Here is a 25,896-nt window from a genome sequence, read left to right on the forward strand (position 1 = left end):
ACCTGAAGGCCAGTTAGCTCAAAATGATAGCTAAAAACCATCACTACCACTATGTCTAAATCACCAAAATATGACTGTTAGTAATAAATTTGGGGATTGAGAACCAAACACAATGGACAGCCCAGAAAACCATCCATCTTTGTTATTTAACAATTCCTAGTTATTTAAGCCTCACTTTTCTAAGCCTTAATTGTCACCAAGTTAAAGCATTTAGGATCTCATACACTCTGACAAAGGTCACAATAGGGTAAGAATAATTTGATGGTAGTGATTATTTGAACTGTCTACAGGTTTCTATTAACTGGGACAGTGTATGTAATACACTGACAGAATTAATAATATAAATCAAAATGAAAAAGGAACATGGCAAAAATCCACTATGTATGTACTAGGTGTACCAGTTAATGCAGATTTTTTTCAGTAGATGGAGTTACACATATGTTGATATATGTGCGATTCTGATATGTACGCTATTTTGTTGTATTGACAGCAAGCTTCAAAACTTCATATGTCAAATTTGCTGAAGGTGTTAACATCATAGATATTTTTAAGCTTAAAAATGTCAAATTTCATGGCAAAAAAAAGAGCATTTGCAGGAAGTTTTAATTCATTATTTTGAAGTAAAAGTTATCGTATACTTTGGGAAACTTATGGTGAACATGCTCCATCTCAAGATACTTGTGAACGCTAGTTTAAACACTTTAAAAGTGATGATTTTGATGTGAAAGACAAAGAATGTCCAGGTCAACCAAAAAAATTTGAAGAGCAACAATTACAAGCATTATTAGATGAAGATGCGTGTCAAACTCAAAAACAACTTGCAGACAAAACAAGCTTAGGTCTTTACAATTTGTCCTAGGAGCAATGGGGAGTCTTTAGAAGAAATCATTCTCACTTTTATAATGAAGAATGGACCAGAAAGACTGGAAAGGAAGAGACCAGATAGGAGGAGGCTTGCAGTAATGAAGATGATAGATGATAGGGATTCACACTAGCATAGCAGCAATATCTGAAGAGAATTAGACGAATTTAAGTTATTTACCAGGGAAATCTTATAAGGTTGGTGACTAGATGTGGGCAAGAAAGTGAGAAAGAAAAGTCAGCCAGGGAGTCTAAGGTAGCTTCCAGAGATTTCTGGCTTAGAACTAAGTTGAACAAAAAAATCTGTGAGGGGATGAGGAAAGTATGATTCATTCCATTTTAGATATGTTATCTCCAAGGTGCCTGTGAGATTTCTAGTAGGAAGTTGTACAAACAAGTCAGGTCTGAAGAGAACCAACTTACAGAAATGAAGGTTTAGTACTTATCAACTTAGAGATGAAATAATTGAAGCCATGACAACGAATGAGATTGTCCCATGGAGAATGTGTACAGCAAGAGCAGCAGAGCCAGGCAGAGCAACACCAACACTTAAACACAACAACAACAACTACAACAAAACCCTCGACTTTACAATTGAAGCTAAGAAAAAGCAATAAAGGGGTAAAAATAAAAACAGGAGAGACAATCCACAGTATCTAAAGTTACCCAACTATTAAGCAAAATGAGGTATGAAATGGGTCTGCTCCATTAAGTATAGAGCTCACTGATAACTTTGATGAAAACAGATTTAGTAAAATGGTAGGGACATAGTTTTAACATGGCAAAAACCATACTTAAGTGGGTTGACTAGTACAAAGAGAGGAATTAAAGATGACACCATAAATAAATATCTCAGAAAGAGGTGGAAATGTAGAAAAGCCATTTTTCTGGTTGTTGCTGCTGTGTGTGTTTTTCCATTTCAACCAAGCAAGATGCTTAAATGGTAATGGTAGAACGAAAAAAATGGACACAGAGAAAATGAAGAAAGGAATTAAGAATTTTAATATCACCATTTTCTCACCCTAATCAACTAAAGGCAGACAACTAGACATGATTTATCTACTCTTTGATAGAATAACACTATACAACCTATAAAGTACTCTTGCCTGAAAATCAAATTTGAATCTGTTCAAATATCTGGCTTCAACTACCACTTTGAATGAAGTATAGAGGGCAGAAGAATATGTTAAGGACACGATGGGATATATCCAGCAATATCCAGACTGTGAAAAGCCCTATAAAATAAATGACCCAATTTCTTTAAATATAGTCTAAGAAAGAGAGAAAGGAAAACCTATATATTAAAAGAGAAGTGATAAACAATTGCAATTTACAGATCTTAGTTAGATCTGGATTCAAAAAATCACTTGTAAAATAATTATTTATAAAATAAATAAACAAGTGAATAAACATTTGGGGAAATTTGAACACTGACCGGATGTCTAATGATATTAAAGAATAATTGTGAACTTTTCAAGAGTATTTATAGTATTGTGGTTAAGTCTTTTAGAAATACACACAAAAAGTTCATCAGTTAAGCCAGCTGGTGTGGCTCAGTGGTTGAGCATTGACCTATGAACCAGGAGATCACAGTTAGACTCCTAGTCAGGGCACATGCCCTGGGTTGTGGGTTCGATCCATAGTGTGAGGCATGCAGGAAGCAGCTGATCAATGATTCTCTCTTATCATTGAGGTTTCTATCTCTTCCCTCTTCTCTAAAATCAATAAAAACGTATTTTTAAAAAATTTACCAGTTGAATTATATGCCTTGAATTGGCTTCAAAAATTTTGGGTGGAAAGAGTAGATGGTGGGAAATATATGAAATAAGGTTGGCTTTGAGTTGATAACTGTTGAAGCTGGGTAATGGGTACAAAAAGGGTTCACCACACTATTCTCTAATTTTATTTAAGGGTCTGGTATTTTCTATATGAAAGTCTTTTCTTTTTTTAAAGCAGAGGGAGGTCCTGGCCAAGTAGCTCAGTTAGTTAGAGTGTCTTCCTGATAAAGCCAAGGTTGCAGGTTTGATCTCCAGTCAGGGTCCATATAAGAATCAACCAATGAATGCATAAATAAGTGGAACAAATAATTTATCATATTCTCTCTCTCTCAAATCAATCAACACATTTTTTTTAAAAAATGGAACAAGGAGCTAAGGGAAGAGGAAGAGAAAGGAGTATGATCCACATGTACAAGTCTTACACATAAAGATGGGTCACCTCTTCCACTGTGTTAGAAAGAAAAAAAGATGCAAATTTTTTTAAAAAAGATTTTTAATTGATTTTTAGAGAGAGAGGAAGGAAAAGGGGGAAAAGGGAGAGAAACATTGACCAGCTGCCTCCTGCACCCCCTAACCAGGAATCAAGCCTGCAACCTGGGCACATGCCCTGACTGGATATAGAACCAGCAACCCTTCAGTGCATGGGATGACACCTAACCAAGCCACACTGGCTAGGGCACAAATATGTTTTTATATTTCAGGGGAAAAAAGGAAGTAAGGTCATTTGCTGAGTAGGCAGGGTAAAGATGAAGGCTTTACGAGGCTTGAAATAGCTGCTATGGAGAGCAAAGAAATGCAACAGGAAGAACATTGTTTAGATGGGAGACTGAAATTTTAGTGGTACCAATGTACAAAGACATGTGATTTTTCTTTACTAAGTATGTACAGTCTGGCTGCAGACACAGAAAATATGCATATTTAGAGATCTAGGGTTGGGCTGAGGGTTTGTAAGGTATGTGGGAGGAATGCATAATCAAGAGGTGAAATAATGGATCAAACAAAACCTAAACTGCATTGTGCAGAAAGTGAAAACAGGAAAGAAAAACAGAAGAGTAGAAGGATCAAGAAAGCAGGTCTCACCCGGCCAGGGTGGCTCAGTGGTTGAGCATCAACCTATGAACCAGAAGGTCACAGTTTGATTCCTGGTCAGGGCATGTGCCTGAGTTGCTGGCTCTATCCCCAGTGTGGGGCGTGCAGGAGGCAGCTAATCAACGATTCTCTATCATTAATGTTTCTCTCTCTCTCTCTTCTCTGAAATCAATAAAAAATATATTGAAATAAAAAAATAAACCAGTAAGAAATATACACCTCTGAGAACATGTATATATTGTGCAAACTGGATTTACTAAAATAGTTTAAGATGGAAGTAACTATGGATCTTAACTAGACCTATACATTAAAACCACCTCATCCACCCGCTCCCCACTCCCCACACACAACCACCCGAGAAACTTTCTGAGTATAATCATGATGGGGCCTTACCCTCAGAGGTTCTGAGGAGGCATCTAAATTTTTAAAATTTCTCCAGGTGATTTTGATGCATGTGCTCAAATCATAGCTAGTCCTAAAGGGTCAAAAAGCAATATTACAAAGGGACAGTGTCAGAAAGTATTAACTGGGATCCATAGACAATTATCAAATTGTGAGGCCAAAGTACTAAGATTTCAATGGTAATTACAACTACTGTCACTCAAATTCAAAGAAATATTTACAACGCAGGCATATCTTAAAGAGATCTATTAACAGGAAAAAGAGGTCAAGCCAACATTATGATATAAGTAAGCATTTATCACTATAGTTAAGCTTTTATTAACAGTTTTTTTAATCCTTCAAGAAAATACAGTTGGCTTTCTCATTATATAATTATCTAATCTTTCTGGTTTGTCCTAATAAAGATGCATTCTTTTACATGTATTTACATGTAATATTAACTTTGTTGCTTTTCATCTTTTCCCCTTGTATCTAGGCCAGGGGTCAACAAACTTTCTGTAAAAAGCTAGACAGTAAATATTCCCACTTTTGACAACGTTACAATTTCTGTAGCAAGAAAACAACAATAAACAATATGTAAAGTAACAGGTGTGTCTCTGTTCCAATAAAACTTTACGGACACTAAAATGTGAATTTCATATTTTTTTTAATCCTCACCCAATGTTATGTTTTTTCTATTGATTCTAGAGAGAAGGGAGAGGGAGAGAGAAAGAAACATAATGTGAGAGAGAAACAGCAATCAGTTGCCTCCTGTAAGCACCTGGACTGGAGATAGAAACTACAACCGGAGTGTATGCCCTGACCAGAGAATAGAACCCGGGACCCACCAGTGCACCACAGGATGACGCTCTAACCACTGACCCCACCAGCCAGGGCCGAATTTCATATGATTTTTAGAAATTAATAAGTTATAATTTTAACTTTACAAACTATTTTACAAAATAAATTTTATAAAAATCTTTATAAAGTAAAATTGTACAATATATATATATTTTTTGCTTTTTTTTAACCACTAAAATTATTTAAAAAACCCATTCTTAGCTCATAGGCTGTACAAAAACAAGTAGCAGGCAGGATTTGGCTTGCCAGCCATAGTTTGCAAACCTCCTAAACTAGACAAAAAAGATAATAATAATAATAATTTCACAGAGTTTGTCAGGCAGATTAAATGAGTTGACCCATGTACTTAGAAGAGTGCCTGGTACATAGTACTATCTGATTTTATATATATACATCACTCTTAGTTTCTATGTCTCATCATTTTCTTTAATACTACTTCATTGTGTTAGCCTAACTCATTGAGACGTTTTGCCTAAAATTTGATTGTTATAAGAAAAGATATTTCACTGTTGAGGCAGAAAAAGTATGCAATTATGCCTCATTAGCTTTTCCTAGAAACTAACTTTCTAGCTCTCTCAAAAACTCAAAGTAGCCTAGCCTGGTGGCTTAAGTTGGTTGGAGTATGGTTCCATACACTAAAAGGTTGCAGGTTCAATTCCAGATCATGGCACATACCTAGGTTGTGGGTTCGATCCCCAGTCAGGATCCATACTGGAGGCAACCAAGTAATGTATGTTTCTCTCTCCCCCCTGCCCCCCCCTCTCTCCCTCTAAAAACCAATAAAAACATATCCTTGGGTGAGGATTAAAAAACAAAAACGGTCCAAGTAAATATATTCACCTGTAATGTACCATAGCATTAGTACCATTACCCTGAACCTCAGGCATTAAAATAACAAATAAAAACACTTACTAAGACCTCAGAGGAGGACATAAAGATTCCTAATTTTCAACACACGAATGCAACTGCCTTTAGGAAGGACTTGTCTATAAATGCATCATTACATTATAACCAAGACAGCTTACAAATTCAGGTTTAGAGTACCTTTTCCTTTAGGTGACTAGTCAATTTAATTAGTCAAAGTAAGTAGAGATCAACATCATCAAGATGCCCATACTACCCAAAGCAATCTATAGATTCAATGCACTCCCCATTAAATTACCAACGGCATATTTCACAGATCTAGAACGAACTTTCCAAAAATTCATCTGGAATAAAAAAAAGACCCCAAATAGCTACAGCAATCCTGAGAAAGAACAAAGTAGGTGGGATCTCAATACCAGATATCAAGCTGTATCACAAAGCCACTGTTCTCAAAACAGCCTGGTACTGGCACAAGAACAGACAAATAGATCAATGGAATAGAATAGAGAACCCAGAAATCGACCCAAACCACTATGCTCAATTAATATTCGACAAAGGAGGCATTAACATACAATGGAGTCAAGACAGCCTCTTCAATAAATGGTGTTGGGAAAATTGAACAGATACATGCAAAAAAATGAAACTAGACCACCAACTTACACCATACACAAAAATAAACTCAAAATGGATAAAGGACTTAAACATAAGACAGGAAACCATAAAAATACTAGAGGAATCCACAGGCAGCAAAATCTCAGACATATGCCGAAGCAATTTCTTCACTGATACTGCTCCTAGGGCAATGGAAACTAAAGAGAAAATAAATAAATGGGACTACATCAAAATAAAAAGCTTTTGTACAGCAAAGGAAACCATCAACAACAAGAAAGCCCACTGCATGGGAGAACATATTTGCAAATGTTATCAGCGATAAGGGTTTAATCTCCAACATTTACAGAGAACTCATACAACTTAACAAAAGGAAGATAAACAACCCAATCAAAAAATGGGCAACGGATCTAAATAGATACTTTTCAAAAGAAGACAGAAGAAAGGCCAAAAGGCATATGAAAACATGCTCAAAGTCACTAATCATTGGAGAGATGCAAATCAAAACGACAATGCGGTACCATCTCACACCTGTCAGAATGGCTACCATCAACAAATCAACAAACGACAAGTGCTGGCGAGGATGCGAGGATGCGGAGAAAAAGGAACCCTTGTGCACTGCTGGTGGGAATGCAGACTGGTGCAGCCACTGTGGAGCACAGTATGGAGTTTCCTCAAAAAAAACTAAAAATGGAACTCCCATTTGACCCAGTGATCCCACTTCTAGGAATATATCCCAAGAAACTAGAAACACCAGTTAGAAAGGATATATGCACCCCTATGTTCACAGCAGCACAATTCACCATAGCTAAGATTTGGAAACAGCCTAAGTGCCCATCAGTAGATGAGTGGATTAAAAAACTGTGGTACATCTACACAATGGAATACTATGCTGCAGTAAAAAAGGAGTTCTTACCATTTGCAATAGCATGGATGGAACTGAAGAGCATTATGCTAAGTGAAATAAGTCAGTCAGAGAAAGATAAATATCACATGATCTCACTCATTTATGGAATATAACGAACAACATAAACTGATGAACAAAAACAGATCCAGAGACAGAGAAGCATCAATCAGACGTCAAACCTCAGAGGGAAGGTAGGGGAGGATGGGGGTAAAGGGGAGAGATCAACCAAAGGACTTATATGCAAGCATATAGGCCTAACCAATGGACACAGACAACAGGGAAGTGAGGGCATGGGGGGTGGGGGAGTGGGTAATGTGGGGATAAGGACATATATGTAATAACTTAATCAATAAAGAAATTAAAAAAAAAAAAAAGTAAATAGAGACTCTCACCCAGCCTAATACTAAAGTATGAGTCAAAGAATGTTAAGGAAAAGCTACACAGAATGCAGGAGAGGCCATTTATTTCAGACAGGTATAATGAAGTAGCATTCCACATGCGGAAGTCTTCATTATTAAAATGTTTTACTTTGGTATACATATCCCTCACCCATATATCTTGCAATTTTCCATTCCCCTTTAAGATTCAACCTGAAGGAGGCCAATCACCTCCTGTGAAGCCCTCCCTGGCCAGCCCATTCCCTTTGGCAGAGGTAGGCACCCTCTTCTTTAGTCTCATTATGTCATGTCCATATAATCCTAAAAGCTATGTTTACTGAATGCCATTACATTCTAAGTCCCTCTTCTACAATGTTCAATTCTTCCAACACCCAGCAAAGAAACTAATATCCTCATTTAACAGATGAGGAAACAACTTCACTAAGGTCAGGTCATGTATCCAAGGTCAAATAGCTAGGCAGTAGCAGGACCCAGATTTAAGCCAGGTTTAGTTTTTACTCCCACATCAATGGTTTCAAACAACAGGAATGAGAACAGAAAGGAGGCCAAACAGGCAGGACTCCCTTTTTATCTGTTTATGTATTGGGTTTCTGTGCAAGAGTTTTTGGGTAAAAGTTTACAGTGCTAAGATAAATTTGAAAAATCACTGATTCTATCCTGTGCTGCCTCCCACATTCTTTGTAACTAGATACATGCTATGCTTAGTACCAGACTGACCTCCTTAGGAGAAAACATGAACTGAATTTCTTTGTTGTTCTGGCACTCAATAAATGTTTGTAAGGAATCAAACTTTGAAAGCAAGACTTTCCAAATAATTATATTTCCACAATAATAGGCAATTTAGTAACTAACTTATAAGGGCATAGCAATTTCTAGTTCATAAATTCTTTCATATATATTATCTTCTTCAAAAGAGAAACCAAGCTAAACTTTTAAAAATGCTTTCCAAAAATGGTACAGTCAACACAGTTTGATTTTAATAAAATATTATCCAACAATGACATACAGCATTGGCAAAAGAAATTAACAATGTTTTAACTGCCATACTGAAATACGATTAGAGTTAAACCATAAAACTGCCAATAACGGTAATTACACAGGTTCAACCTCATACTTATCAATGGTATTTAAACAGCATTAGCAAAGTTCTCAGCAGCTAGCATAAATAGCAAAACTAGGAGTTATTTATATAGTTTTGACAAAAAAATTAAGCAGAGTAACTCCCTCCTGTGATTTCATAGTTCTTTGTACATACACATATTTAAAACTTCTCACAGTACACTGTAATTAACTATCTGCCTTAACAGTGTCTCCTCAACAACTGTCCTCCAAAGCTGCAACATCTTTATTCCTTGTTGTATTTCTACCAAATATCATGGTAATTAACACACAAGTAGATATCTAGTGTTTTTAAATGACTACAATAAACACCATAGTAAAACTAAAAATTTATTGTGTTTTCAGAACTAAAGATGCAAAATATCACTTTATTCTCATCCTTTTCGTTAAATTAAAAAAAAAATCAAAATCTGAAATATGGGCAAACATCCAAGCCCAGCTGTATGGGACTGGTTTTGATATAACTTTTTTCTTTTTAAAGCTTGAACACCATCGGGCTGGTGTGGTTCAGTGGTTGAGTGTTGATCCACACATGAACCAGGAGGTCACAGTTCGATTCTCGGTCAGGGTGGTCAGGGCACATGCCTGGGTTTCGGGAATCCATCCCCAGTAGGGGGTATGCAAGAGGCAGCTGTCATGATTCTCAACACTGATGTTTCTATCTCTATCTCCCTCTCCCTTCCTCTCTCTGAAATAAAAACAAAAACAAAAAACATACAGATTGAACACCAATTAACATAAGAGAAAGTAAGCCAATTTTTAATGCCTGTAGAAAAATCAATTGGCTGTCTTAACTTTATACTGAAAATTTTTTTTTTAAAGAACTTTTACCCTCCCTTAACATTGATATTATCCTTCTGGTTTCTGCCTACAAATGCTACATTTTCAAGCAACAAACAAACATAGCTATAACAGCTCTTAGATCTGATTTTTATTTATTATTTTTATTTTTTTAGATCTGATTTTTTTTTTAAGTCAAACCACGTCACACAAAAAAAATCCATTGCCTTAAAACAAGAAAAAAAAAGCTTGCTAATATTTCCAAGCATACAAACAATAACAGAAGACATACTGTTCTAGGGGCATTTTTAAAGCATAAGGTATGGTGAATACTATGCAGTTAGCCCAAAGGAATTACAAGGCAGAAATCACTGTAATACTTAAAAAAGGGAACAATGTCCTAAAACTGGTTATTTCATGGTGATTTTTATTTTTATTTTATTTTTTTTTTTTCAAACATATTCCATTGATTTTTCACAGAGAGGAAGGGAGAGAGACAGAGAGTCAGAAACATTGATGAGAGAGAAACATCGATCAGCTGCCTCCTGCACACCTCCCACTGGGGATGTGCCCGCAACCAAGGCACACGCCCCCGACCGGAATCGAACCTGGGACCCCAGTCCGCAGGCCGACGCCCCATCCACTGAGCCAAACCGGCCAGGGCTCATGGTGATTTTTAAAAAATATATTGTTATTGATTTCAGAGAGGGAGAGGGAAAGAGAGATAGAAACATCAATGATGAGAGAGAATCAATGGTTGGCTGCCTTTTACACACCCCCTACTGGGAATAGAACCCTTCAACCCAGGCATGTGCCCTTGAAGAGAATGGAACCCAGGACCCTTCAGCCTGCAGGCCAATGCTCTGTCCACTGAGCCAAACCAGATAGGGCTCATGGTGATTATTTTGGAAATAATATATGATATTAAAGCATGGAGAGGCTGGAAGTAGATGACAGAGGCCTGGACTAGGATGGAAGCATTTGGAATGATTTGGGGGAGGGAGGGAAGCTTTACAGTCAAATAGCAATTATGCAAAAGTGGAATTTCTAAAATTTTATTGATTTTAAAGAGAGAGATGGAGAGAAACATCAATTTGTGTTCCACTTATTTATGCATTCAATAATTGCTTCTTGGTATGTGCCCTGACCACAGACTGAACCCACAATCTTGGTATATAGCAGCGCTTCTCAACCTGTGGGTCGCGACCCCTTTGGCGGTCGAAGGACCCTTTCACAGGGGTCGCCTAAGACCATCCTGCATATCAGATATTTACATGACGATTCATAACAGTAGCAACATTACAGTTATGAAGTAGCAACAAAAATAATTTTATGGTTGGGTCACAACATGAGGAACTGTATTTAAAGGGCCAGAAGGTTGAGAACCACTGATATATAGGGACAGTACTCTAACCAACTCAGCTACTCAGCCAAGGCTGATTTTTTTTTTTTTTTTTTTTTTTTTACAGAGTTTACTAGTTGCTCTTGGAAGATGGCTTTCTCTAGGATATGATCTTAGTCCTAAAGGCAGATCTCTTGTTTATATCTAAGGACAACTGCCCAGGTTGTTATGGCAACCCAACTGGAAAACCTGCAGTATCTCAACTGAACTAATTTCTAGTTTATATTATTATCCACACCAATACCTACCTCCAATGAAACAGCAACTGAGAAATAAGTATACTCTTGATCTCAATATATTCATTTATTTACTGAAGATGTACCAAGTACCCAGTATTCATCCAAAGAACGTTTATCTGTATGCCATATGCCTCATCTATGGAAACCTACATGTAACATAAAAACAATGTTTAGTCTCTGTCCATAAGAAACTTAAAATATAATAAAAGATGTGAGCTTTACATATCCTTTCATTCATTGACTATTACGCTAGGTTCTGTCTGTAAGGTTTTAAAATAAGTAAAAATGTATACAATGTAATTCACCCCTAAGGAAATATATAATCTAGTTAGAGTGAGGTGTGAGGGTAGGGACTAGAAAGAAGGTGACAAAGAGAATATAACATGAACTGAGCACTGACCAAGTCACCTTTTAAAACTGAAAGACTAAGAAAGATGGAAACAAACGATTGGGAATTTTTTGAGGCAGGTTTTGGATAAAGAGAAAATAATGAATATAACACGACAACAAAATAGTCAAATACAAAATAATTTTTCCTTTTTCAAAAAAAAATGTTTTTATTGATTTTTTTTTTAGAGAGATAGGAAGGGACAGGGCGAGAAACGGATTTGAGAAACACCAATCAGTTACCTCCCATATGTACCCTGATCAGGAATCAAACCTGCAACCTTTCCATGCATGGCACGATGCTCAACCAACTGAGCCACACCAGTCAGGGCACAAAATTACTTTAATTAGTTGGAAAATACAGTATTGCTGAAAAGTTGAGGCTAAGGATGGCAAACTGAGAAATAAAAAAAGCAGACATCAATAAGATAAAGAGCTGCAATTCTAGTAGGACTAAAGAAAAAAAATCTTCCTTACTTTTAAATAAAGGGGAGTCTTGAGCACAATGTGAAGAAGAGGCAGAGCCGTATATTAGTATGCTTCTTGAGGGTAGAGACCATATTTATTACAGACATAAATAAAAATACCTCCTCACATTTAATCTACGCTGAAAACTACCATGAGTCCTGATGCATAGAAATGGTCTTCTCCTGAAGCAATTAATTTCCAGGAGCATAAAACAGGATTGTGTAGTGGCCTCTTTTTTTCTTTAAGTGTATATTTCTTAATGACTTTACCATTATGGGTAAAGAAGACAAACAAAAAGATAGGAATGTAGCAAATTCAAAATTAAAAAAAAAATTATTAATCCTCCCCCCAAAATATATTTTCCATTGATTTTTTAGAGAGAAGGGAGGGGGAGAGATAAACATGGATTTGAGAAATACACATCAGCCCTAGCCAGCTTGGCTCAGGGGATAGAGCATCGGCTTGCAGACTGAAGGGTGGCGGGTTTGATTCCCAGTCAAGGGCATATGCCTGGGTTGCGGGCTCGATCCCCAGTGGAGGGCACGCAGGAGGCAGACAATCAATGAGTCTCATCATTGATGTTTCTATCTCTCTCTCCCCCTCTCCCTTCCTCTCTGAAATCAATAAAAATATTTAAAAAGAAATACACATCAATTGGTTGCCTCTTGCAAGTGCCCCAACTAGAGCAGGGTCCCCAACTGGAGCAGGGTCCTAGCCTACAACCCCAGGTACGTGCACTCTGACTGGAATCGAACCTGCAACCCTCAGTCCACAGGCCAACCCTCCAACCACTGAGGCAAACTGGCTATGGTCAAAATTATCATCATATATAATAAAAGCCTCATATGCAAACTATCCCCTTCAACCACTCGCTATGACATGCAGTGACCACCAGGGGCGGCGTGGAACATTGCAGGCGTCGGTGATTGCAACAGTGGAGATGCTGCCGGCCCCGATGGGCCCCAACGAGAGCGGGACACAGGACTGCGGAGGGATTATGGAGCAGGTGAGCAGGTGGCGCCAGGCCAACGCGTGCGAGTGGGGCCTGATTGCCCTGCTGATGGTGACCAGCCAGCGGCGGCGGTGGGGGGCAGGGCCACCACCCAGCTCCCAGGTGCTGAGGGAGCTGGGCAGGGGCCAGATGACTCAGGCAGAGGGGGGCGCGCAGAGGTCCAGGGCCCAGGTGCTGCCCAGGGCCCAGAGGCCAGCTGGGACCTGCCCTTCCACACCAGAGGTTCACCCTTACATCACCAACCAGGCCTGGGGACTGCACCCGTGCATGAAATTAGTGCATCGGGCCTCTAGTTTTTTAAGAACAACCTTATAAGCACTTTCACAAATTCTACTTGGGTAAAACTAGGTTTTCACAAATAATATATAAATGGTCTGTACTTGATGTATAGAATATCCACACTTTAGATACTTGCCAAGGAGCATAATTTCAATTCATATCAAGAACTGGGTCGAGGGAAATTATATCCACTGATTAGACATCAGAGGACAATCTATCTACTCTTTCAGACTGACCTCACATGATGTAGTTTGTCTTTCCATATTGAGGGTTGTTAAATACTAGACATCCATCTACCTTAGAGATATTAATGGTAATAATTTCACATAATCCTCTTTATGAGAACTCCTCTGAGAAATTCTAGTCTATAGTGCCAAGTGGGTAGCTGTCTTTCTGAACTAACTGGTTTCTTTTTACCTTAAAGAACATTGTTGGAAAACAACCTAACAGGTTTTTTTCCTCTTGCTAGTTCATAGAAAACTCAGAGTCAAATTTGTGCTGTGCCTGTAGCAAAAATATTGCTATTCGGCCTAGATTCTAATTCCATTTTAGCCTTATCCTTTTTGTTTCTTCTTTCTCTTCACTTTTAATCTGTGGCATTTTGTAGTTTATACTTATAAATTGTCTTAAATAAAGGGTTACAAATCAAATACAGAGACTAACTTGGCAAGTAAAAGTATGAATCAGCTAAAAATAAGGTTAACAGTGGTAGAACTCAGTTTTTTAAGTGAATTCCATTAAAAATAAAATCAGCCCTGGACGGTTTGGCTCAGTGGATAGAGAGCATCGGCCTGCAAATTGAAAGGTTCCAAGTTCGATTCTGGTCAAGGGCACATGCCCGGGTTGTGCGCTCGATCCCCAGTGGGGGACTTGCAGGAGGCAGCCGATCCATGAGTCTCTCTCATCATGGATGTTTCTATCTCTCTCTCCCTCTTCCTTCCTCTCTGAAATCAATAGAAATACATATTTTTTAAAAATTACTAAGCATATTTGCGGTCTGGATTCTGCACCATCCACTTGTAGCCTCTGGATAAGGTACTTAAATACAGTGCTGCGCGTTGGCTGGGTAGCTCAGTTGGTTAGAGTGTTGTCCTGACACGCCAAGGTTAGGGGTTCGATCTCCAGTCAGGGCATATACAATAAGCAACCGATGAATGCATAAATAAGTCAAACAACAAATTAAGGTTTCTCTCACTCTAAAAAAATCAATTTAAAAACATTATTATTTTACTTTTTTGGGTTAATCTTCACACAAGGATATTTTTCCATTGATTTTTAGAGAGAGTGGAAGGGAGAGGGAGAGACAGAGAAAGAGAAACATTGATGTGAGAGACACATCGATTGGTTGCCTCCCACATGGGCCCCGACCAGAGCCAGGGATGGAGCCTGTAACCAAGGTACAGGTACGTGCACTTGATTGTAATAAAAACCGAGACTCTCTGAGCCAAACCAGCTAGGGCTTTAAAAACATTTTTAAATACAGTATTGAATGTTTCTCTCTTTCCTCTCAAAAATCAATAAAAAATGTAAAAATAAAAAATACAGTGCTGAAAGGTAGGATGGTCGAGGAGATTAAACCAGTGTATGTAGATTAAACCAGTGTTCAACCCCTCTGCTTAAAACTTTTCTGGAACAAGGATTTATATCACAGCTGAAAGAACAAGTAAACATCTTTTTATTTTATTATTATTACTTTATTTCAGAGAGAAAGGGAGAGGGAGAGAGAGATAGAAACATCAATGATGAGGGAGAATCACTGATAGGTGCCTCCTGCACGGCCCTTACTGGGGATCAAGCCAGCAACTCGGGCATGTGCCCTTGACCAGAATCGAACCCAGAACCCTTCAGTCCCCAGGCTGATGCTCTATCCACTTAGCCAAACCAGTGAGGGCAGGTAAACATCTTGCATTTGCACGGAATTTCATAATTTACCAACTCTCTTCCTATCTTTTTTATCTTCAACTGCACTGTGTGTGACATCCCTCAGACCTATTTGCACAAAAATGGAGAGATTACGAATTATCTACAGAAAACAATACAGGTAATATAAATGAGCAAAGCAGGCAAGGTTGTAATCTTTCCATACAGGACTCATTTTGTTTGCATACTAATCATATTACAATATTCTTCATTTGCAGAGAAATATGCTGTTCTTCCTTTCTTGAAAATTGCAATTGCTCAGCTGTAATTTTTTCCATTTTTATAGAAATATCTAGCCTAACCGGTTTGGCTCAGTGTCGGCCTGCAGACTGAAAGGTCCCGGGTTCGATTCCGGTCAAGGGCATGTACATTGGTTGCGGGCACATCTCCAGTAGGGGGTGTGCAGGAGCCAGCTGATCCATGCTTCTCTCTCGTGGATGTTTCTAACTCTCTATCCCTCTCCCTTCCCTCTCTGTAAAAAAAAAAAAAAAAAAAAAAAAAAAGAAATATCTATAAAGAAGTATTTCTTCACTATAAACAACAGTAGAAGGACAATCAATAAAAGTAACAGGGAATGGTAGGGCTTTGTTTCCCTGGAGAGTTTGTGCCCATCTATAAGAGGGCAGCTGTGACTCAGCTGAGGCCAATAGTTGCCATGGCAAAATGTGGGACACACTGTTGTGAGAGCTTCTAATTTTTCAGGATAATCCAAAAACAGAGACTTAAATAGCTAATTTTTAAATATTGACTCAAAATTTTTTTAAACTATGCACAGCCAAGAGAAATGCATTTACAGACTTACTTTGGCCTGCAGACTGCCAGTATGCAAACCTTGGCTCAGTACTGAGTAAATAAATACAGATTTTTGAATAGTTGAAGAGACTGAATTTATGGTCTAAAATTGATGTCAACAATATTATCCATTTTATTTAATCAATTCAAAGCATAAAAGTTACTAATTAACCTTAGAATGAATTCTGCAATGCAAAAACAATTTTATCATCTTTTCTGCAGATATCTTTCTATAGTATAACCATATATAAGAAACCATACAACACAATAAGCTAGATCTACCATTATCAGTAATATATCTAGAAAACATTTTAAGTGGAAAAAAAAATCCAGCAGTAAAATTACAGAGTGTAACACTCCTGTAAATTTTAAGCATTATTATACAATGTTTACGGATACATAAAAAGGTAAAAAACAGAACAAAAGGGAAATATACAAATTTTGTTGTTGTTAATCCTCACCCAAAGATATTTTTTCCATTTTTTTTAGAAAGGGAGGGCTAAAGGGAGAAGGAGACAGGGAGGGAGAGAAACATGGATGTGAGAGATACATCCATGTGAGAGAGAGACATTGATTGGTTGCCTCAAGTGGGGATGGAACCCACAACCCAGGTACATGCCCTTGAATCAAACCCAAACTCTTCAGCAGGCAGCTGAGCTCTCACAACTGAGCAACATTCAACAGGGTGAAATACACAAATTTTAAGAGGAACTTTATCACTGGGAAGGTGGAGGAGGGGAATGGAATTGGAAAGATTTTGGTCCAGGACTCAACTGTAACTATAATAGTGCCTTCTAAAAAACAAAAAAAAAACAAAAAACAAAAAAAACCAACCTAATGCACCTAACTAGTTGTTTTTAAAAGAGGAGTCTAATCAATCAAGATATTGTTTTCTGTTGTAGTATTTAAAACTTTTTGAAGGAAAGACAGTATGTTCAAATACTAGATCTGAACCAATGAGTAAGATACACTATTTACCTTGCTTCTCAGATCACAGCAGTCACCCCCTAAACCAGCCCCAATATAGGGAGCTTTTCTTTAAAATTCCAACACTAAATACTCTCAGAATAACTTCTAGAGGGATATATATAATTCAATTAAATAAGCTTCTTCAAAGACTCTCTGATCTTGCCGAAACCGGTTTGGCTCAGTGGATAGAGCGCCCGCCTGCGGACTGAAAGGTCCCAGGTTCGATTCCGGTCAAGGGCATGTACCTGGGTTGCGGGCATATCCCCAGTAGATGTGCAGGAGGCAGCTGATCGATGTTTCTCTCTCATCGATGTTTCTAACTCTCTATCTCTCTCCCTTCCTCTCTGTAAAAAATCAATAAAATATATTTTTTTTAAAAAAAGACTCTCTGATCTTTATTTTCCAAACTATTATAAACTAGAAAAATCTTGGGGTTATTTAATTTAGTACTTCAAATTCTAAGTGAAAATTTTCTGACAATAAAGATGTAAATTGTGTTAATAAATGGGGGAGAGGAGATGAGTCTGTCTTACTGAAGAATTCTAAATAATGTATGTAAACACTCCCCTCTCTAGGACATAAAACTTGACTCTCTTTCAAAGGATAAAATAGGAGAAAGGAAAAATAGTAATTTTACAATTGAGAAAATGGCCACACTACATTAATCAAGTGATGAAGGTTAATACTACCAGTGATGTTCTATAGGTATCATATAGCCCCTCCCATGATATGATGAGAAGTGCACTTCCCCTCTATAACAGTTTTTCCAAAAAGCCATAACCCCAGCCTAATCATGAAAAAAAACGAAAAAACAAAAACAAAAACCAGACAAACCCAGTTTAGGGGACGTTTTATAGGTTATCTGACCAGTACTACTCAAGACTGTTAAGGTAATTAAAAAAAAAAAAAAAAAAAAAAAAAGATAAGCTGTCACAGACTAGAAAAGAATGAGGAGACATAACCAAAATGCAATGTGGTACCCTGGGTCAGATCTGCAACAGAAAGAGGACAGTAATGGAAAAACTAGTGAAATCCATATAAAGTCTGGAGTTTAGCTAATAGTAAATACCAAGATTTCCAAATGTACCACAGAAATGTAAGATTGTAAGAATGGGAAAAACTGGGTGCAGAGTATATACAAGAACTGCCTTATCTTTTCAACCTGTCTGTAAATCTAAAATTATTCCAAAATAAAAGATTAAAAAATGTTTTCTATGTAACACTTTCAACAATAAAGATTTTTAAAAAATTTAAACACAAAGAAATGAATACATAAAAGTTAGGTTAGTGGTCACCTTGGGTGAGGACTGTGACTGGAAGGGAATGTGAGGGATTTCTTGGGTGCTGGCAATCTTGTATTGTTTGACCTGGGTGATAGCTCAACCGATATTCATTTACAACCATTCATTAAATCATATATCTGTTTCTTAAAAAACAAAAAAGCAAAATGTGTTTCTTAAATAATATTTAAAAGTATAAACAAAAATTTTCTGATCGCTAAAATAAAACTGTAAATTGTACTTTGCAGTTTAAATAAACGCTTATTTGCAGTATAATTTTATATTTAAAATGGAATTTTTCCATTTGGCATTGATTTACATAGAACTTCTTATCTACTAAGAAACTCTGAAGCCATCACTGGAATACACATAATTGATATCAAAGGGGAAAGGATCCCCAATACTAATTCTTAAGAAATATACTTAAAACTGTAAGAACCATATTTATATGTTTAAACTGTATGCTAAATTCTCTTCCTTAAGCCCTGACCAGTTTAATCTTTGCCACAGATTAAAAGTGAATTAATCACCCTGGCCAGTTGGTTGGTTGTGCTGTGCACCAAAAGGTTGCCAGTTCAATTCTCAGTCATGGCACATGCCCAGGTTGCTGGCTCCATCCCTGGTAAGAGATGCAGGAGGTAGCTGATGGATGTTAAGCTCTCATATGGATGGTTCTCTCTCTCTTTTGCTCCCCCTCCCCCTTATCTCTCTCTAAAAAAAAACAATAAACTATTAAAAAAAAGATTTCAACATTTTTAAAAAATAGTGGATTAATCACCAATGTGCAAAATCTTAAACATAAAACTTTGTATAATGCCTTCAAAAAATCAAATTCCTTAAAAATTTTTCTGATTTTTAATTTCACTCTTATCAAAAGACAGTCTTGCAGAAAATTCCTTAACAGCCTTACTTAACTATCAATAATTCCTGTCAAACCCTAGCCGAGTGGCTCACTTGGTTGGAGCATCTTCCATATACCAAAGGGCTTCAGGCTCAATTCCGAGTCAGGGCACATACAAGGAGGCAACTGATCAATATTTCTGTCTCACATCAATGTTTCTCTCTCTTCTCTCCTCCCTCCCACCTTCCTCTCTCAATCAATTTTGTAGAAAGTTTAATAATAATAATTCTTGCCGCCCCAACCGGTTTGGCTCAGTGGATAGAGCATCGCCCTGTGGACTGAAGGGTCCCAGGTTCAATTCCAGTCAAGGGCATGTACCTTGGTTGCGGGCACATCCCCAGTAGGGGGTGTGCAGGAGGCAGCTGATCGATGTTTCTCTCTCATCAATGTTTCTAACTCTCTATCCCTCTCCCTTCCGCTCTGCAAAAAATCAATAAAATATATTTTTTTAAAAAAATAACTCTTGTCAAGGCCCTGCCAGATAGCTCAGTTGGTTAGACCAGTGTCCCAATACGCCAAGGTTGCAGGTTCGATCGCTGTGCAGGGCACATACAAAAATCAACTAATGAATGCATAAGTAAGTGAAACACCAAATCTATGTCTGTCTCTCTAAAATCAATAAGTGAAAATTAAAAAAAAAAAATTCTTGTCAACACCTAAGAGCTCAAGAGCAAATAATCAAAATGCAAAGAGCAAATAATTATAAAACACAAATGTAACTTAACTTGTTCAGTTGGGTTAATTAACTTTTTTAAAATATATTTTATTGATTATTTACAGAGAGGAAGGGAGAGGGATAGGAAATTAGAAATATCGATGAGAGAGAAACATCAATCAGCTGCCTTCCTACACACCCCTATTGGGGATGTGCCCGCAACCCAGGTACATGCCCTTGACCGGAATCAAACCTGGGACCCTTCAGTCCTCAGGCCGACCACACTCTATCCACGGAGCCAAACTGGTGAGGGCTAATTAACTTTTTATAACATTGGGAATTGTGTGACCTTGATATAACTGTCAGAAGTGTGCTGCTGCTTCCTGGGACAACATCAAGTCTCTGTAAAGGAAGTATAAACACTTTTCCCTCCTTCACTTTACTTCCCAAGAGATCACTAGAAATTAGCTTTTGCAAAGAACTACAGGATAGCATATTTCCTTTCACATAATCCTGCACTCAATCAAATGCAACAAGTATCTACTTAATAACACTACTCTTATTTAAATATTAATTTAATATTAATGTTACTATTTTATTCACACTATCTGAATACTGCTGTATGCATGCAACAAGTCTTTATTTACTTATTACTACTGTAAAGCAACATGAGGCACTTTCTGAGAGTTCCTACGGCCTTATGCAGGCAAAAGAGTTAATACAAGACCATATGTTTAAGAAAAATGCCAATTTAAATGATGCAAGTAATAAATGACACTGATTTGCACCATTTTGGAAAAGAAATGAACAAACATATGAATAGTCATAAAAGTTCATTTTGTAAAAAAAAAAAAAAAGTTTCCTTGATCATACAAGGAATACCCAAGTGGTTCAGTGCCTATAATATTTACCTCATTCTAGCTACTAATCTCTAGCTACTAACCAAGTCTTAAGACCTTAGGTAAACCAAATTCTGAGTTTCAGTAGTCTCATCCACAAAAATACTAACCTATCTCAAAAAGTAGATGACATAAGAAATGAAAATGAGTACCACATTAAATATATTTACAAAGTTCTAGGGAAATGCTTATTACAATGCTAAATAACAACTTCAGAGGATACTGTTCCAGAAGTATCCTTGACAAATGCACATATCAATACTAACTAGGTAAATTTCACCAAAAGCCACAATCTTTTAAAGAGAAAAACAATAAATCAAAATAATAAGCCCTTATGATGTCTATATCCTATGAGTATGAAACATTACACAAATATCAATTAAGGCTATAACTGCCATGGCAAGTTTAAAAATTATACCTATAGCAGAAGCTAAATTAAAGTTCCATTTAAATGACTAGCCCAAAGTGTCGTACCAAACCAGCAACAAAGCTAAAACAATGCAAAAAGCCTTCACTGCAATTAGCTATTAGGCTTACATAACACAGCATCTTTCTTCATGAAGAAACATTCTCAAAACATTTTGTCTTTCTACAACTAAGTATCTTCAGGAACTGATTTTCTTTTTCTTTTCAAAACTTATATTGTATACCATTAGTTTTAAATAGAGAACTTAAAAAATACAGTTTTATAAGATAGAACAGTGGCAAAGAATTTCCAATTCAAACTTAACATTTCTCTTTTCAATGTACATAAAACAGGTTACTGTCATTATGAAATATTTTCACAACAGAGACTTAAAGACAAGTAAAAAAAAAAAAAAATCTCTTTTAGAACCACAGCCAACATAGCCAGCTGAGTTTAAAACCAAGTTTCAAGTCCCTTTGGCAACAGTGTGCATGATTCACTGCTTTAGAACTCAACTGGAAGGATTGGAAAATTCACTCTGATTGCACTAATATTTAATATTTTGTTTGGGATTTGTTAAGACATCTCCATCCCAATGTTGACAACTTCCATAGTTTTCCATTGCTTTAGTCGGTTTGGCTCAATGGATAGAGTGTAGGCCAGTGGACCAAAGGGTCCCGGGTTCAATTCTGGTTAAGGGCAAGTACTTCAGTTGCAGGCTCCTCCCCTGCCCAGGCCCTGCAACACCTGTGCAGGAGGCAACCAATCCATGTGTTTTTCTCACATCGATATTTCTGTCTTTCCTTCCCTCTTCCACTCTCTCTAAAATCAATGGAAAAATATCCTTGGGTGAGGATTAAAAGAAAAAAACAAGATAAATTATGAATAATACTAACCACATGTAAACAAAAAGTAGTCATATATAGTTGATATATATTTTGTCTTTTTTATATATGTAATTCAGTACATATGAAACATGATATGATGAGAACAAGACTAAAATGCAGACTGTGAAATATGGTTGTTCTAGCTAGAAAACAAAAAATGACGATACATATCCAAATCTCTTATATACTCGAGTTTCTTTATCTGGAGAAACAGACAATAAGTAATTCTACTAAAAAATGAAATCTATCCCAATCTCATTAAAAGTTTATGAATATAGGATTATGAAGAATTTTAAAAATGGATCACATTAAGCAAAAGTTTCCACAAATATCAGATACACTAATAATCTACCAAACAAACAAACAAACAAAAAACTGCTCTTGATGCACTTTTATAACTATAAATACTAGGGATAGGGATATGTCAGACATTTAACAGTGATTTGCCATTCTTAACCTTACTCATTCCTCACTATACGAACCCTCCTACTTTTTTCTAATCACATTAAAAGTAACAAAAGCATAAAAATATAACACACACTGACAGTTATAAGTGTGTCACAATTACCACATCAACTTGACATTCTTTTCAAGGTATATTCATAGGAATGCTTGATACAAAATATTAAAGTAACCTACCCTCTCTAATGGTAGTATCTTACAGAAAGGACCCTTTCAAGGGGACAACACAAGAGCCTTTAACACTAATTATCTTATCCTTTTTACTCCTTTTTGATATTATTTTTTTTAATCACAGCTTTACTGTTTTAATGCAAACTAAAGTAAAAGAAAACATCTGTAGTATTCTCATTAGATTTCTGCAATATTTCCACTAATTCTTGCCAAATATTTCTGGCATTCATTAATTTATACTTACTTAACTAAAACAATAAGAACATTAATAAGGGTGTATGTGTGTGTGTGTCTGTGTGTATCTACAGATACATACAGACAATAAGTGCCTGCTTTATAGCAAGGACACTGCTTTTTACCTCAATTATTCAATTCCCACCTTGCCAAAAAGGTGGAAACTAAAATCATGGGATTTTTAAGATTTACCACAGAGAAATGCCTTTGTGGTAGCATAAATTAGTACCAAATAACCTTAGAAACATAAGCCAGAAACAAAATGCAATGAAAGGGCAACCTAAATCTAGCATTTCACAGCTTCTGCTCTCTTACTCCACCCAGTCTCCTAGGCTCAATGGCTGTTCATAGCCTCCACAAATATTAGCCCGTTTTTTAAAAAGGGGGCAGGAAGGTGCCAAAATAGGGCTAGCTCCGTCAAAATCAATATATTCAGAAATATTTTGTGAAAATTTGGGTTCTATTCTCTTAATTATTTATTTTAAAAATAACAGCTTCAAACTTGTTTTAGATGCTGCCCTTCTGAAGAATCCAAACAATGTATAATAGAACATGAAAGAATAAATCTCCCTAAATACAAATTGCTCTTTTGCTTTAATAAAAACTGCAATTTGCAACTGCCAATTATTTTTTCAAAACTGTGTCCTCAAAGATCCCCATGAGATTAAAAGCTAGCTAATGCCTTAGGTCCAAATCAGAATTTAAGTAAAAGCTTTTTATATATTTAACATATCACCACCGACATACACAAGCAGGAAATGTTCCTGATTAAGAGGCTGAACCCTGCAGCAATCAAGCCCCGCCATAAAATAAATAAATAAAAATATAAAAATTAAGCAAATACTACTGTGACAAATGGGGAGGGATGACATTACTGGTATGAAAGGCCCAAGCACTGTCTCCTCCGCCCTAGCCTCAAAATGAAGAGAAATCACACAAAACAATCCACCTCCCATCAAAAATATAATTCCCCAAAACGGCACGCATTCTTGGGTTAGCCTTTAAAACGTGATGAATCTCGAGGATTGTGTGTTTAAGCAGCGCTCGGAATAACAGTAATATCTTTATTCTCTCCCGATTGCCTCCTACGGGGGAGGGGGAGACCTTGGCATGACATCGCCCATTGAGAACGAGACAACAAATCTGGTGCTTCTCTTAAAAAGTACAGTTTCCTAACCCACGGATATAAATGGGACCCAAATCCCAACCCCGAGAGAAAAACCTCCTGCCCTCCTCCCAAGGAGTTTCTTGCTAAGTCACTGAGAAAGGCAAAACAACAAATAAAGCCGAGGCACCTTGCTCTCTCCTCTCAGAACCTGGAAACCTCCTCCTCCTCCTCCTCGCCACTCGAAGGCTTAGAGACAGAGTGAAAATGTGCCCACCGCCTCTTAGGCATTTCTCCCCGGGGAGGCTAAGGAAGAAGGCACTGCTATTCGCTCAAGGGATGGGGAGGCCGGAGGAAGGGGACTAGCTGAGGGCCTCCAAGCTCAGGGTTACCACGTCAAAAGGCAACTCCCGTTTCAGGAGCCAGTGGCAGGGAAAAAGAAAAAAAAAATCCTGCCCGATTTGGTGGGTGGATGCTGCAGATGGTTCGGTGGGTCGGGCCGCTGTCTGCTCAGTGGATGCAGAGGCTGGACCACGGCACCGGGAGGCCAGGGGAAGGGGCTGGCCATCCCCGACCCCATCCCGAGGACAGGTGGGGACGCGACTCCCGGGAAGCCGGTGGGTGCCGCGGCGCCCGGGGCCGCGCCCCTCCCCGCCGCCCGCCGCGGGTGGCGTGGGGAAAGCGGGGTGGGCCCTCCGTGGCCGGGGACACGAGGGCCGAACCCTTTCTCCGGGATCCGAGGGCGACCTGCTCTCCACGCCCTTCCTACCCAAGAATACTTTTCTTGCTAAGTCACCGAGGGAGGAGCGCGATCCCTTCCCGGGGAGGGCCGCGGGTGGAGCGGCGGCGGCCGGGCACCCCAGGACCCGGGTCGGGGAGGAGGGGAGCGAGGGCAGCGCCCTCCCCGGCCTGTTCCCGCTCCTCTCGAGTGTCTCACTCAACGGCCGCCGCGGCCGCCATTTTGAGAGCGAGGAGAGAAGAAGAAGGAGGCGGCGGCAGGGGGAGGGGAGAATGGGAGGGAGGGGACCGGCGCAGCCACATCGTCAGGCCGCCGGGCTCGGCCCGCAGCCGCCCGAGCGCAGCGGAGAAGACAGAGAGAAGGGCGGAGACCCTCGTCGCCTTACCCGAGCGCTGCACCGCCGCCTCCGCAGGGCCTCTTCCGTCCTTCACTCCCATCCACCGGCGGGGAGGGGGAGAGGGAGAGGGAAGGGAGGAAGGAGGGAGGGAGGGGAGGAGGGAGGGGAGGATGGCGCGCTGGGCCCGGGCCCGGGGAGGGGGAGGGGAGCGGCAGCTCCTCAGCCGTTCCGGGGCGCGAACCCAGGCCCGGCGCTCGCGGTTTCTCTCGCTCGCGCCCGAGCGCTCCCCTTCTTCTCTTTTTCGCTCCCTAGACCCCGGGGTCGCTACTCGTTCGCTCGCTCACTCGCTATCTCGGCCGACAGACGCCGCCGCCGCCGCCGCCGCCGCCCCGCCGCTCTAGCTCCGTCTGTCACAGGAGCTGCCCCAACGCCCTGACGTCACCGCGCCGCCGCCGCTGCCGCCGCCGCCCCAGACCCGTCGGGAAGGAGGGGGGCGGGAGAGGAGGCGGAGCTGCGGCGCATGCGCCGGCCTGGGCCGGGCTCCGGGCAGCGCTGCCTTCCGCTGAGCCGGCGGTACCCTGGAGCCGGTGAGCGAGGTGGCGCACGAGCCGCTGCTTCTCGCGCCCTGCGCGCCTCCGTAACCTTCGAAATAGTCTCTCGGTTCTCTTTCCCTAGACCCTGGTGTGATTGTTCGGGCCCATGACG

General features: G+C 39.0%; 1 protein-coding gene across 2 annotated transcripts in view; it reads right to left on the reverse strand.

The window, feature by feature from the left end:
• PAFAH1B1 (platelet activating factor acetylhydrolase 1b regulatory subunit 1) overlaps window positions 1-25,554 on the reverse strand; it is a 72,406-nt gene extending 46,852 nt beyond the window's left edge. The window contains exon 1 of one of the 2 annotated variants that reach the window (XM_059669120.1): window positions 25,536-25,554. The gene's annotated coding sequence lies outside the window, so the exon portion shown is untranslated. Of the gene's footprint in view, window positions 1-25,239 lie in introns of both variants that reach the window. The other variant, XM_059669119.1, reaches the window with a different exon arrangement.
• Between the last annotated feature and the right edge of the window lie 342 nt (window positions 25,555-25,896).

Source organism: Myotis daubentonii, chromosome 16, assembly GCF_963259705.1.
Source record: "Myotis daubentonii chromosome 16, mMyoDau2.1, whole genome shotgun sequence".
Taxonomy (NCBI): domain Eukaryota; kingdom Metazoa; phylum Chordata; class Mammalia; order Chiroptera; family Vespertilionidae; genus Myotis; species Myotis daubentonii.